General features: G+C 38.0%; 1 protein-coding gene across 1 annotated transcript in view; it reads right to left on the minus strand.

Annotated features, from left to right (window-relative positions):
* LOC136842879 (uncharacterized) overlaps nucleotides 1-15,276 on the minus strand; it is a 465,824-nt gene that overhangs the window by 301,366 nt on the left and 149,182 nt on the right. The window lies entirely within an intron of this gene.

Below are 15,276 nucleotides of genomic sequence, written 5' to 3' on the forward strand. Positions count from 1 at the left end.
CCGTATATATATACCCAAATCATATCCATTCTGAGACACACTCTTTCTACCTACGCTTTAACCTAATGACTGCTGTAGCCAAAGGTTTCTAAATTATTCATGCATTTCCTGTTTCACCATCAAAGCTATGCAGGCAATTTCCTCGTTGCTATGCTTATCAAGGCAAACGTTCGCCCTTGTACAGACACTCCTCATCATCGTTGTCTGGTGACTAACACCTTTGGACTGTGGAACGGCCTCCCAGAGGCTGTCCTGCAACTGGAACTTCAGAAGTTCAAGCGAAAATGCAATGCATTACTACCCTAATACTATTCTCCTTGCATACAATACATTTTTACTTATTTATTATTTTTTCTTTTTTCAATAAATTCACTTCTTTTATAATTCCCATTACCTACTCTCACTTCTTCAAATGAACACCATATCATTTGGAAGCTTGAATTTCAAGTCAGTGTCCCCTGTGGGCTTGTTCTATATGAGTAGCATTCATCTTCTGAATAATAATAATAATAATAATAATAATAATAATAATAATAATAATAATAATAGAAACTTCTAGACTTTCTAGATTATTATTATTATTATTATTATTATTAATTATTATTATTATTAATAAAAAATAGTTTAACAGACCACTGAGCTGAGTAACAGCTCTCTTAGAATATATAAGAGAATATATATATATATATATATATATATATATATATATATATATATATATATATATATGTATGTATGTATGTATATGATCTGTATGTATGTATATGATAAATATTTTCTGTTAAAACAGAATTTTATCAAATGTAAGGAGCCCTTGAAAACACCAAAATGTTGAAAATAAGCGCTATATTTCAGAGACTAACTGTCTCTCGTCGGCAAATAGTGGTGAAGAAGAGTTACAGAAAACTGGTATGTATGCAGAAGGTCCATAGGTCAGCCGTTACGTCACTCCACGTAACGGCGGACTATAATCTTCTGGTATAAATCTAACTTTCTGCTCTTTTTCATTCACTAATTGCCTGGTGAAGAAGACAGTTGATCTCTGAAAATACTAACTGCTAAATTCTACATTTTGGCGTTTTAAGAGGCTCCTTATATTTGATAAAACTGTTTTAACAGAAAATATTTCACACTCATATATATATATATACATACTATATACACATAATATATATATGTGTATGTATGTATGTATGCATGTATATACATATATAATTTTTTTACGAACCTAGCCCGGGGTTGGTCTATCTAGTCTTAAACACAATCTAAACTCATCTGACTACTTGGCTAAACTCATAAAAAGAAGGAAGTTAACAGTAAATTAAATGGCTTTCAAAAGAAATGCAAGACTTCACTAATTAGGTTTTTATTACAAAGATCAAAAGGATATTGCAAAGGGAGCTCCTCATTAGCTCCTTGGCACTGATATTACGTTAGTCACAAAGCAAATAGTGCCAATGTCAAAAGGCTTTATGATCTATGGTGAAATTTCTTAACTATAGAATTAATCCCAATCCGAAATAGCTCACACTATAGTGGGACCTCTAAAGGTAAGTAAATATACAGGTAATCTGCCACGTAGGCGTATAGTCTTCAGAGATAACTTGAAGTGCTCTTCCACATAGGGAATTCAGGAATTGGCACCACGGACGAACAGGTAGGCACACAGCATCAAAACGTCTATTCTGCAAGACAAATTTACTGCCACTTTGTTGCAAAGAAAACACTTTCACATTCATGTAGGGAGTGCTAAAGGCTAAGAGGGAACAATGTATCGCTCATTTTGACTGACGCAAAGGGAAACGTGGGTCCGATTGGACCCACTTGGAAATAATACAAAATATATGCAAAAAAAGTTTCTTTTTTGAAATTCAAAGATCCTTATAAAAAGAATACAGATCTTGAACTTTATTATATAGGTTTTGGCAGAGTTGGTCCATATTTTAATTTTTCCTATAAAAGTAGAAAAAACTTTTGTGAAAAGCAATAGTTAACACATAAAAATTATATATAAAAAACTCTGACAGAAAAAACATAGAAAACTATAATTCTTCCTTCTTCAATGGCTGAACTTCATGAAAACGGGTTTCACATTCCTTGAAGTCATCAGAGATGATGCGCCTGGAACAAATGAAAATGACCGATTTTTCTACATTATCTAGGGTATATTATTATGTATAAAGTCATAGGTACACTTGATACATGTATATAAGAGTGTATTCTGTTAGAGTATGTGAGAGAGAGAGAGAGAGAGAGAGAGAGAGAGAGAGAGAGAGACTAATTTGTCAGAACCGTTTTATTACCTGTTACTCCTGGCAGCCTGAGCAATAGATTTTATAGTGCTTTGGACAGATATTGCTGTTACATCTTGCACACACAGTCTTGCATTTGCTAGCAGTTTTCCAGGGGCAGAGCCTGCATTTCTTCTTGCCAGGTGCAGTGGGGAGTGGGTGTGTTATCTCGACCACGTTGAAGCAACTAGTAATTGTGGCCACCAATGACCTTCTGAGTGAAGGGATTTGAAGTCTTTGCATTGCCCATGGCTTTGCCATGTCATGAGCAAGTTGATGCATGAACAGCCCTCTAATAACATGACTGTTTGCCTTCCCTGACAGCTTGTGCAAGATGAAGGCATTTAGTACTGCAATATTTAGGATACCAAAGAACATGCACACTGGCCACCTGCGTGTCTTCCTGCTGGTAGAATAGTGGGCACACATTTGGTCCAGGACATCAACGCCACCCTTTGTTTTGTTGTAGAATTGGATGATTGCTGGTTTCCCCGTGTCGTCTATTTCTGGCCTATCATGTTTTGATGACATGAGCAGTACGACTGTTCTTTTTAGGTCTGTAGGAAAGCAGTACGGCATTCTCCTAGAACAGGAAAGCACTGGTGTTCACTGGACGGTCTTTCTTTGCCAGCATTACATTTGCCACATATCCTTTTTTTCTCATTGTTCCGACGAGTGTAGTGTTGCGGGCATGAAGTTCCTTGAGCAAAGGCAATGATGTGAACCAACTGTCCACAGTAATGTTCCGTCCTGCATCCAGGTAGGGTTCCATCAATGTCATTGTAACTTTCATTGCAAGGGTACCTGGACGTTCTCGGGTATTCCCGTCTTTGCCCTGGTATGTTATGGCATTGCACATGTAGTATGTTTTTGAATCACATGCCATGATAATTCTGATGCCATACTTCGAGGGTTTGTTGGGTATATACATCCTGAAAGGGTATTTTCCTCTAAAGGCCAACAACTGTTCATCAATCGTTATGGTATCTCCTGGTGTGTAGTGGAAAAGTAGAGTAAACTTGTTGGTGGGTTCCCTTTCTTGCCGTGTTCTTATGTCATCGAATGTGAGCCACCGTAAAAGATAATTGAATCTTTGTTCAGTGTGGGTCCGCGCGAACCCAGTGATATACTTCTAGGGTTAAGCTAGTCTATGCCAACACGGGACCTTGCCCTATGTGCGGTAAGGTGTTAAAAGAGCTAATTCAGAGGGCCTGGCGTGGACCTCATGACAACTAACCAGCAGACACCTTTCATACAGCGTTCATTTGATTGTGTAATGTTTGAACTTATCAATAAATCCCTATTACCTTCGCAAATACATTGTAACTATTAAGTCTTTCGAAAACACAAGGGTATTTGTCTCGTCAAGACCATTCTAGGAAATCAAGAACAATTTAAGGTAAATGTTGCAGTGGTTTTGTTTTCCAAGTTTCGGTTTCAGACAAATATTAATTAAACAATGTTTCACAAGCCTTTTCCCTGATAAACTAGTCTGTAGGCAGAGTTGGATCGTAAGCCTGCAAATTTTGCACATATAAATGTAGCTCGCTAAAACTGACACTGCTAATTTTTCTTCCAAAGAAACTCCAAAGGTTCTGTGACAATATTGGGTGATTTACCTTCAAAGAAATCTAAGCCAACCAAAATCATTCGTCTTCAGCGAGAAGTTTCACCGCAGAAACTGCACACGTTCACACCTTACCGCTGAGCTGGAGTGAATGATGGAAGGAAGGTCCTTGGCTGGACGGTTGTATCTTGCTGGAGTGAGCTGACTCACAAAACTGTTCAAGATGACGTTAATTGCACTGGAATGTCATCCGTTCACATCCGGTTTCCTCACTATGAATCACTGGGTGTTGTCAAGACATTTCACGAGACGTATCAGGCTCTCTTACTGCGTCTGCTAGTTTATTATTATATGTTATTATTGAGTGACAAGAGCATATCCAAACACACACACATATACTAACGTATTTATGTACAGTAGATATATATATATATATGTATGTGTGTGTATGTATATATATATATATATATATATATATATACATAATACATGTTATTGAATGACAAGAGCATGTACACACACACACACTATATATATATATATATATATATATATATATATATATATATATATATATATATATATATATATATATATATATATATATTATAATATATATATATATTATATATATATATATATATATATATATATATATATATATATATATATATATATATATATATATATATATATATATATATAGATTTGTAAATTTGCTTGCCGTATATATATACACGAATCATATCCATTCTGAACACACTCTTTCTACCTACGCTCTAACCTAATGACTGCTGTAGCCAAAGGTTTCCTAGAATTATTCATACATTTCCTGTTTCACCATCAAAGCTATGCAGGCAATTTCCTCGTTGCTATGCTTATCAAGGCAAACGTTCGCCCTTGTACAGACACTCCTCATCATCGTTGTCTGGTGACTAACACCTTTGGACTGTGGAACGGCCTCCCAGAGGCTGTCCTGCAACTGGAACTTCAGAAGTTCAAGCGAAAATGCAATGCATTACTACCCTAATACTATTCTCCTTGCATACAATACATTTTTTACTTATTTATTATTTTTTTTCTTTTTCAATAAGTGGGATCACTTCTTTTTATAATTCCCATTACCTACTCTCACTTCTTCCAAATGAACACCATATCATTTGGAAGCTTGAATTTCAAGTCAGTGCCCCCTTTGGGCTTGTTCTAAATGAGTAGGATTCATCTTCTGAATAATAATAATAATAATAATAATAATAATAATAATAATAATAATAATAATAATAATAATAACTTCTAGACTTTCAAGATTATTATTATTATTATTATTAAAATAGTTTAACCAGACCACTGAGCTGATTAATAGCTCTCATAGGGCTAGCCAAAGAGAATATATATCTTCTTCTTCTTTTAACGTGCTTTTTCCCATTTTTTGTATGGGGTAAGCACGATGCCTTCTTTTGAAGGACTTTGATTTGGTGTTGGGGTAGACCGTAGTCTCGATCGGCTCCTCTGCCTGACATTGCTTAGACCCCGGTATCGCATGTACATGTAACATACCAAATCACCAGCTCCCTTTCTCCAAGCAGCGAGGAGAGTTGAGCGGTTAGGTCGACAGTTCGAGACGTGTGAGGTGTCTGTTATGTTTTTAGATGATGTTGGAGTGGCTTTGTTTGTGTGTGCATTAGTCTGTAACACCCATTTGCTTTTAGTAAACCTATCCGTTGATTACGTACATAATCCCGGGGTGTCTACACGGATAGCAAAGTGTCTGACTCTCTGAGCGGTCGGCTGCGGATTTGAACCCGCGCCACAGTACTCTAAGAAGTCTGAAGCTGCTGCTCTACCGACCTGGCCATCAAGGCTCCCAAAGAGAATATATATACATATATATATATATGAGACTGTGAAATATTTTCTGTTAAAACAGAATTTTATCAAATATAAGGAGCCCATAAAAACACCAAAATGTAGAAAATAAGGGCTATATTTCAGAGACTAACTGTCTCTCTTTTCAGGCAAATAGTGATTAAAGAAGAGTTGCAGAAAAGTGGTATTTATACAGAAGGTCCATGGGGTCAACCGTTACATCACTCACATAGCAACGCTGACCTATGTCCCTCTGTATAAATACCCTTTCTGTAACTCTTTTCATTCACTATTTGCCTGATGAGAGGGACAGTTAGTCTCTGGAAAGCCCTTATTTTCTTTTTGGCATTTTAGGGCTCCTTATATTTGATAAAATTCTGTTTTAATATATTCTGACTCATATATATATATATATATATATATTCTGTATCATATATGTATGTATGTATGTATATATATATATATATATATTCTGTATATATATATATATATGTATATATATATATATATATATATATATATATATATATATATATATATATATATATATTTTACAAACCTAGCCTGGGGTTGGTCTATCTGGTCTCCAAACACAATCTAAACTCATCTGACTACTTGGCTAACCTCATAAAAGAAGAAAGTTAACAGTATATAAAACTGTTGTCAAAAGAAATGCAGGACTTCGCTAATTAGGTTTTCATTACAAAGATCAGAAGGATATTGCAAAGGGAGCTCCTCACTAGCTCCTTGGCACTGATATTACGTTAGTCACAAAGCAAATAGTGCCAATATTATAAGGCTTTATGATCTATGGTGAAATTTCTCAACTATAGAATTAATCCTAATCTGAAATGGCTCACACTATAGTGGGACCTCTAAAGGTAAGTAAATATACAGGTAATCTGCCACGTAAAAAGTTAAGTATACCTTAGTTTAACCAGACCATTGAGCTGATTAACAGCTCCCCTAGGGCTGACCCGAAGGATCAGACTTATTTTACGTGGCTAAGAACCAGTTGGTTACCTAGCAACGGGACCTACAGCTTATTGTGGAATCCGAACCACATTATACCAAGAAATGAATTTCTATCACCAGAAATAAATTCCTCTAATTCTTCATTGGCCGGCCGGAGAATCGAACACGGGCTCAGCAGAGTGCTAGCCGAGAACGCTATCGACCAGTCCAACGAGGAACTTATCTGCCACGTAGGCATATAAAGTCTTCAGAGGTAACTCTTGAAGTGCTTTTCCACATAGGGAATTCAGGAATTGGCACCATGGACGAACAGGTAGGCACACAGCATCAAAACGCCTATTCTGCAAGACAAATTTACTGCCACTTTGTTGCAAAGAAAACACTTTCACATTCATGTAGGGAGTGCTGAAGGCTGAGAGGGAACAATATAAAATAACAATGCTATGAGATGCTTACGTTACTTGAAATGAAAATATTAACACTTCACTCATTTTCTCAGAACTCCAAGGGGGTTAAATATTAGAAAGAATGAAAATTATAGTGGAAGAATGGGCATCGTAACAAACTCCAAATCCAGACTGTACCTTTTCCCATAGGATGCATTGTCTTGATGTGTAGGCCAGACTTTGTGCAATAAGGTAAGAGACTTTGGAGGGACTATGTTAGCACTACAAAGATTGACTGGGTCAGATAGGGAGAGGGGAGTCGGAGACCGACCTGGCAAGGACTCTGCTCTGTAGCTGGCTGGTAACGAACTCGCATGAACCCTGGTCAGTTCCCTATATAGTCTTTGCTCCCGCCTTCAGTCTCTGTCCCAAGTGAGGGCGATTTGTTCGTTAACTTGCCGGTTCCTGTGTTTTGGCGTCATCCACAGGAGCAGTGTTGGAACAAGGAGATGAACAACAGTACCCAGGGCAAATTAAAGGCTGACGGGAAATTAAAGACTGACAAAGGTGGAATAATAGGCTGAGAGAGGATGGGCGGAGTGTTTCGTGAAGTTGCCAAGGATTTAGCTGGTGCTAATGTCAGGGGTGTTTTGGCTGCTCCGTTCCTTGGTTCTGGGTGGTCATGAAGTCAACCCACCTTCTGTACTCTACATGCTTTATTTTTTATGTTCAGTTTAAATAAGTGGAGCTTCACGTGCTATTGCAAGTAGCAATTACACGTTACAATATATATGTAATAGAATAATATGTATAATATATATATATATATATATATATATATATATATATATATATATATATATATATATATGTATATTTCAAGCTGAAGAAAATGCACTATTATTAGTTGGCAGCCCGATGATAATTCACTAACTGTAACATGTCTGAGGAGCATCATTATGTTTCTCAAATTACTTGGTTGTTGGAAAGAAATTTTAACACCCAAACTTCTCCCTCAAATGTGTTTACCGATTTTAGGAGGCAGGTACGGTTTTGGAGGCCGAAAAATTAAAAATTTTTATAGTGAAAATATGCTAAAAATATCACCAAATGTGTTGGCAATACCCCACTAAAATATTGGCGTCGTTAGGCGATTTTCTTTATATATTTTTAATAAATATTTCAAAAATATATTTGAGGTACACACTTTTTGTTTACATATGACGACATGGCACATTTCAGTATTTTTCATTTTATTTCTTTATTTTATGTTAAATGTTTTATCCTAGGCACAAAATTGGTGACATGGCAACAAAATATTTCAAAGAAGACTCACTAAGCTGATGAACAGATGTAGCGAAAAAGTAATTGTATGGACAAGCTGACTGTATGCTTAGTCTTGTTACTTGGTCGAAAACCGCTAAAAGCCTTAGGTAACAACAACACCACGCTCCCTTTGTGGTTTCTAAATTACAGACAGATATCTCTCAACCCAATTCAGTACTATCAAGGATAACACACTAATATTATTGATTAATTTTACCACAGTTGAGCACTTCCACTTATTAAGCAGTCCCTATAGACATGAACTCTGATCATAAGTTGATGTGAGATACGACGAGTGGTGCTCGCCGCTCTCTCTCTCTCTCTCTCTCTCTCTCTCTCTCTCTCTCTCTCTCTCTCTCTCTCTCTCTCTCAAAATCTTACTAGTACTCACGGGTTGATTTTCAGACCTTAAAGGTCACAATATGTTACTTCGTTTCTATAGGTTACTGGGGTAACTTCAGAGTATGAACACTATACAAAATTTATCAGATCAAATTATATTCACCATTCACAAAACTTGGAACACAGGAAAAATGAAATGAAATGGAGGGATATTGAGAAGCACTTGCTGAATCTAAACTTGAAATTAATTTGATAACTAAAGGTTATACATATAAAATGGGTAATTATAAGAGATTGTAGGCACACAGTGCACCTCGGAGAAAGCACCGCATGCGAGCCATGCGGTTGACATGAGGTCAGAAGAAAACACAAAATCTTGAGACGATGTTTTTAGCAAATGTTTCCGATGATGGCATTGTTAGGAGCAGATTTCCTAACGGCGCATAACCTCCTAGTCGACATAGTAATAAAGGAACTAGTCACGAGATCCGCAAAGAATTCATTTCCTCAACAGCCCAGCAGACGTACAACAGCTTCAACAACAAACGAGAAGAAGCAGAAAGTTTGCCCCGTCGCACTAGAGGTCCCACCAGCAGAAATGAGAGACTTCTTGTGGGAATACGAGGACGTGTTCAAGGACGACCTCAAGCACGTCCTCACCAAACCAACGAACCACAGAATAAAGCATCACATCCAGACAGAAGGTCTCCCAATGCACTCATAATTCAGACGGCTGGCACCGGAAAAACTTTCCTATGCAAAGTTTCTAAGGAAATGGAAGAAGCCGGAATATGTCAGAAAGGATCCAGACTGTGGGCATCACCACTGCATATGGTTCCAAAAGCAGACAAAACATGGTGCCCCTGTGGGGATTACTGACGGTTGAATGTCAAGACAAAACTGGACAGATACCCGCTACCTAATATAGCGGATATAACAAACGAAACGAGTGGAGCAAGAATATTCGCCAAGATCAATCTGCTGAAAGGGTATTTCAAGTACTGGTACCCAAAGAGGATGTCGAAAAGACAGCAGTCATCACCCTCTTCCGCACCTACGCATTCAGTTACATCTGTTTGATTTCCGCAACTCAGGGGCGTTATTCCAAAGATTGATGGACAAGATATTCGGGGAACTTCCATTCTGTGTAGTATATGTGGACGATATACCAATATTCAGCCCAAACCTAAAGCAGCATATCAAACACGTGAGAGAAGTGTTAAAAAGACTAAAAGAAAACGGGTTAATAATGCGAGAAGACAGGTGCGAATGGGGAAAGAAAACAGTCGATTTTTTAGGACACAAAGTGAGCGAAGACGTCATAAAACCGCTACCTGAAAAAATAAAAGCAATAATAGAATTCCCCAACCGACAACAGTGAAGGAGGTACAAGAGTTCTTGGTACTCATTAAATACTATCACTGATTCATTCCTAACAGCTAAAATCATGAGCCCCATATATCAGTATTTGAAAGGAAATAAAAAACAGTTAACTTGGGCAAGTAAACAAAACAATGCATTTGGGTTAGCAAAAGAAGCAATAACAAATGCAACATCACTAATATTTCCTTTAGCCAACAGATCCCTCACGCTGACAACCGATGCAAGCAATATGGCGATGGACGCCGTACTCGAGCAGGACACTGATGATGGTCACCGCCCACTAACTTTCTACAGCAAAAAGCTAACGACAGCAGAGCAGAAATACTTGACGTTTAACAGAGAACTGGCAGTCTACAAAGCAGTCCGACATTTCCACCACATGCTCGTGGGATGAGAATTCGTTGTCCAGACAGACCACCAACCCCTTGTCTACGCCTCCATGAAAGAAGCAGACGAATGGTCAGCATGTCAACAACGACACCTGTCAACGACAGAGGAGTATTCCTGCACGATCAAGTACCTGAAGGGCTCATCAAACACCATGGCAGATGCCCTATCCAGGAACTGTGCCAACATCATCCAGCTTGGGATCCCATATCCCGAGATAGCAGAAGCACAGAAGGAGGACGAGGGACTGCAATAACTGCGGTAGATAAATCCCGCCTTCAAATGGAGTGACCTCGATCAATGAAGGAACGGTGGCCATCACCTGTGAGACGAGTACGGGACGCCCATGCCCTTACTTGCCAGAGGGTTTAAGGAAGAAAGCTTTCAGCCTCACCCATTACCTATCCCACCCATCAGGCCGATCCACCGCCAGAATGATAGCAGAGCGGTATGTCTGGTAGGGCATTAGAAAGGATGTCAAGACATGAGCAAGACAATGCATCTCGTGCAAATTTTCAAAAATTACGAAGCACACAGAGAGTGGGATAGAAGAATACAAGATGACATCCCGCCGCCTTGCCCACATTCACATCGTCATAGTGGGACCCCTACCCCCATCAGAGGGGTACAAGTATCTATTCACAATAATAGACAGGGATACAAGATGGCCAGAAGCAATCCCCATCTGCCAACAGACAGCGGAAAGCTGCGTTAAAGCCCAATACTGACTGGGTCAGTAGGCACCGTATTCCCCAGATCATCACCAGCGACAGAGGTGCGAAATTTGGGTCAGTCCTGTGGAACCGAGGCCACCGGGAGTACAAGGCCATTTCCCCCGGGCATTAAATCCCTTCTACGTTCCGTATGTAGGCTGACCTGGCTGAGAGTTCAGTAGTCCTTCTGGGTCACTGATCGAGTGAGGTCACGCTACTTGGAGTCAAATTCTAAAGAGAAATTTAGGACAATACATTTAAGTGCTGGTGCATTTTAAGTGGCTCTATATGAGTTTATGTGGACGAAAAATTATTGAATTTGAGAAATATGATTTAAAGAAGAAAAAGACTCATAGAATTTTTGTGTACAATACCACACGTGCTTGCTCCTTGAAGCAGATGCCTTACAAGTGCTGCGTACCCAAATGCAAGGGAAATTACGACAACGGACCAAAAGTTAATATTTTCAGGTTTCCTGAAAATGAAGAAGTGAAAGAGAAATGGCTAAGAAACATCAAGAGAGAAAATTTTTGTCCTACGGAGAATCATCGGGTATGCTGATAATTTGTTAAGCATATCTCTCTATCTCTCTCTCTCTCTCTCTCTCTCTCTCTCTCTCTCTCTCAGTCCGTGTATCTGTCTATTTCATATATATATATATATATATATATATATATATATATATATATATATATATATATATATATACACACATAAGGGCCAAGCTGAGGCTCAGGTATACATCACGAAGGAAGCAGTAGTGAAAGGCATCCTCATCATCTACAGTTTATTTCCAATGCCGACGTTTCGCGACAATTGCAAGTCGCATTTTCAAGGCTATAAATATAATATAATTTTGCGAACATCAATAACAAATTAATGCAATGGCAACAGCTCTTTATGTAGTAAAAATATTTAAAAACAAAACACCTCATTCCAAGACAAGTCAATAATAAGTAAAAGAGTTCACTAAAATCTTAAAACAACCTACCTATATGAAGAAAGAGAGCAAGACTGACATAAATAAATAAAAACAGAGTGAGGAAAACCAGTTGCCCAAACTAGGCTATAAACAATTTCTGAGGACGATTGAGTATTTAACGACGGTACAGTCTTCTTTGATAATTATGGATTCTAGGATGGTTAAGTCGTTGTTGTTCTGCACTTGACCTAAGATGGAAAAATCCTTGCTGTCAATATAAGTTTTACATAATTTTTGAATGATTTCCATTTTGATTGCTCAAGGATTAGACAACCTACTACCTGTTCTATGGACTTATGCCTGTAAATCTATGACCTTGAACAGCCTCCTCGGCGCATCCACGTATATCCCGTGATCACATCCGGGCAAGTATACTTGTAAACAACGCTGGACGAAAGCCGAGGACTGAGCCGGCTTTTGACTCTGAACAGACCCTATTGTTAAAGGGATTTTCGGGATGATTTTCAGATTTAAAGCTGGAAAACTCTTTTGAATAATGGCTGTGCATTTTCTCCTCAAAGTATCATCATGCACGAAAGGAAACTTGCATACATCTTCAGTTTTGGCACATATGCGTGGGATGCAATGAGGGAGGCTGTTCAGGGTCCGCAGATTCACAGGCACAAGTCATAGAACAGGATAACAGGCCAGCTATCTGGCACCTTGAGTAAATCCAAATATACGAAATCATTCAAAATTATGCAAAACATATTGACAGCAAGGATTTTTCCATCTTATCAGTGCGGAAAATAACGACGTAACAATCCTAGAATCTATAATTATCAAGAAGACTGGTACCACACAAATACTCAATCGTCCTCAGTGAAATTGTTTATAGCCTAGTTTGGGCAACTGGTTTTCCTCACTCTGTTTTTATTTATTTATGTTAGTCTTGCTCTTTCTTTCATATAGGTAGGTTGTTTTAAGATTTTAGGTGAACTCCTTTTACTTATTATTGACTTGTCTTGGAATGAGGTGTTTTGTTTTAAATATTTTTACTACATAAAGAGCTGTTGCCATTGCAATAATTTGTTATTGATGTTCGTACCAGGCTTATATTTATAGCATTGAAAATGTGACTTGCAATTCATCGCGAATATCGGCAGCTGAAAAATAAACTGGTAGATGATGAGGATGCCTTTCCTGCTGCTTTTTCCTCCGTGATGTATATATATATGAGATATATATATATATATATATATATATATATATATATATATATATATATATATATATATGGAAGAAAGAGATGACAGCACTTTTACTAGTTTTATGGTAGACATAGTTAAAACATTTAATATATATATATATATATATATATATATATATATATATATATATATATATCATGTGTGTGTTATTATTATTATTGTGCATGATATATGTATATATGTATGTATATATTCAATGATATTACTTGTCAGATGATATTAATTTTATTAGCAATATGTACTTGAATCGCAAAAATATGTAGCTATACAAATACAATTAATTGCAGTGTATCGAAATAGGCTAGCATAAAACTTTATCAGTTTTTTTTGAATGATCTTAAACATACAACCATAGGGCAAGAGTTTCACACAGAGCATTTTTGACCGCAGCGGCCTGCGTGGTAATGCTTCTTTATATGTACTATATATATATATATATATATATATATATATATATATATATATATATATATATATATATATATATATATATATATACCACACTGTGACATCAGTGTCAGAATGGACGTGGAAGAAATGCTTGCGTTTGGCTGTTGAATCACCAGACTGAATCGGCGCAAACAGCGCCAAAAACGGCATTAGGTACACCCAGTTTTATTTGTAACATTGTACCCATCTTTAAGAAGGCATGAAGAAAAAATTTTTAATTTTCCAATTTCATTTATAGATAAATTGGTATCAAAATGATCCCTCTCCATAGTTAACAGTTGACCAGTGACGCGATGCAATAGTGTCTGTGACTGTGATCACGGGGACCAGGCGTGGTGGCCAGGAGTTGCTATGGTAATGCACAATCTCTCTTTTCTCATTGCCTGACACACAGCCACGATGGCACCTGCTGTCTTCAAAAGCGCGGTTAACAGCCAGTGTGGAACGATGTCATTGACTTGTATGTATCTCGACACGCCCGGCAATCGCGCGTTGGCGAAGGAATCTCGCTACTGCGGCGTATTGAAACCGCCGCGATACATCACTGTTACGTGAACGATTTAGTAAGCTAACATTGAACAATCGACCGCGCGTATCTCACCGCGTGCTAAAAACGTTCTGTGTGAACGTAGCCTTAGTGCTAATTTTGAAACTTAATCATTCTTATGTTGGTGGCCACACTGAAGGAGCGGGGCGATTTTCCGCCTCGTTAAACCTCGCCGTTCGTTTAAAAAAAAAAAAACGCGGAGTTCCGAGCGTCTTCCTTGAGGAGAAATGGGTTCTCTTAAGTTTGTGACACGTATATTCGGCCTCTCTTCAAGGTTGCTGAGCAATAAATCGACCGATCCTCGGTTCATACGCAAATATTCACAACATTTGTCATCCTACACTCGAGATTCTTTATATAATTATAAAATTCACGACGTTCCATTCTTCTCTTGTTAAATCATGCATCTAGACTTTTGTTTTTATTGGGGTTTCATCCAACTTCACGGAAGTATTTTCAAATGAAAATTTTCTAAACAAATTTGATGATGATATGTCTGCACTGATGATCAGCTTCGAATAACGTCTAGCGCATGCAACGCTTTGACGCTACTGCTGCCGCTAGACGCTACCTCGCCGCTTGCAGCGTGGCCGTGCCCTTAGGTGGGTCATTGCAACCTATGAACTACCATGAGAAAACGAAGATTTTCAAATCCGATCAACAACTAACCTGTTATTTGTAGCCAAGGGACTCCTGTGCCAACCTTTCCGGTGCAATTACCTTCGGTAGCACAGAAAAACAAATCGTTAAAACAATTGGCAAGAGGAGGACCCAAGTATAAAATCAGCAAACAGATCCTGGAACTAGAGTTCGAGGTGCAGAAGTCTCTTAGCACGTAAACCGTCCTTCT

Source organism: Macrobrachium rosenbergii, chromosome 2, assembly GCF_040412425.1.
Source record: "Macrobrachium rosenbergii isolate ZJJX-2024 chromosome 2, ASM4041242v1, whole genome shotgun sequence".
NCBI lineage: Eukaryota > Metazoa > Arthropoda > Malacostraca > Decapoda > Palaemonidae > Macrobrachium > Macrobrachium rosenbergii.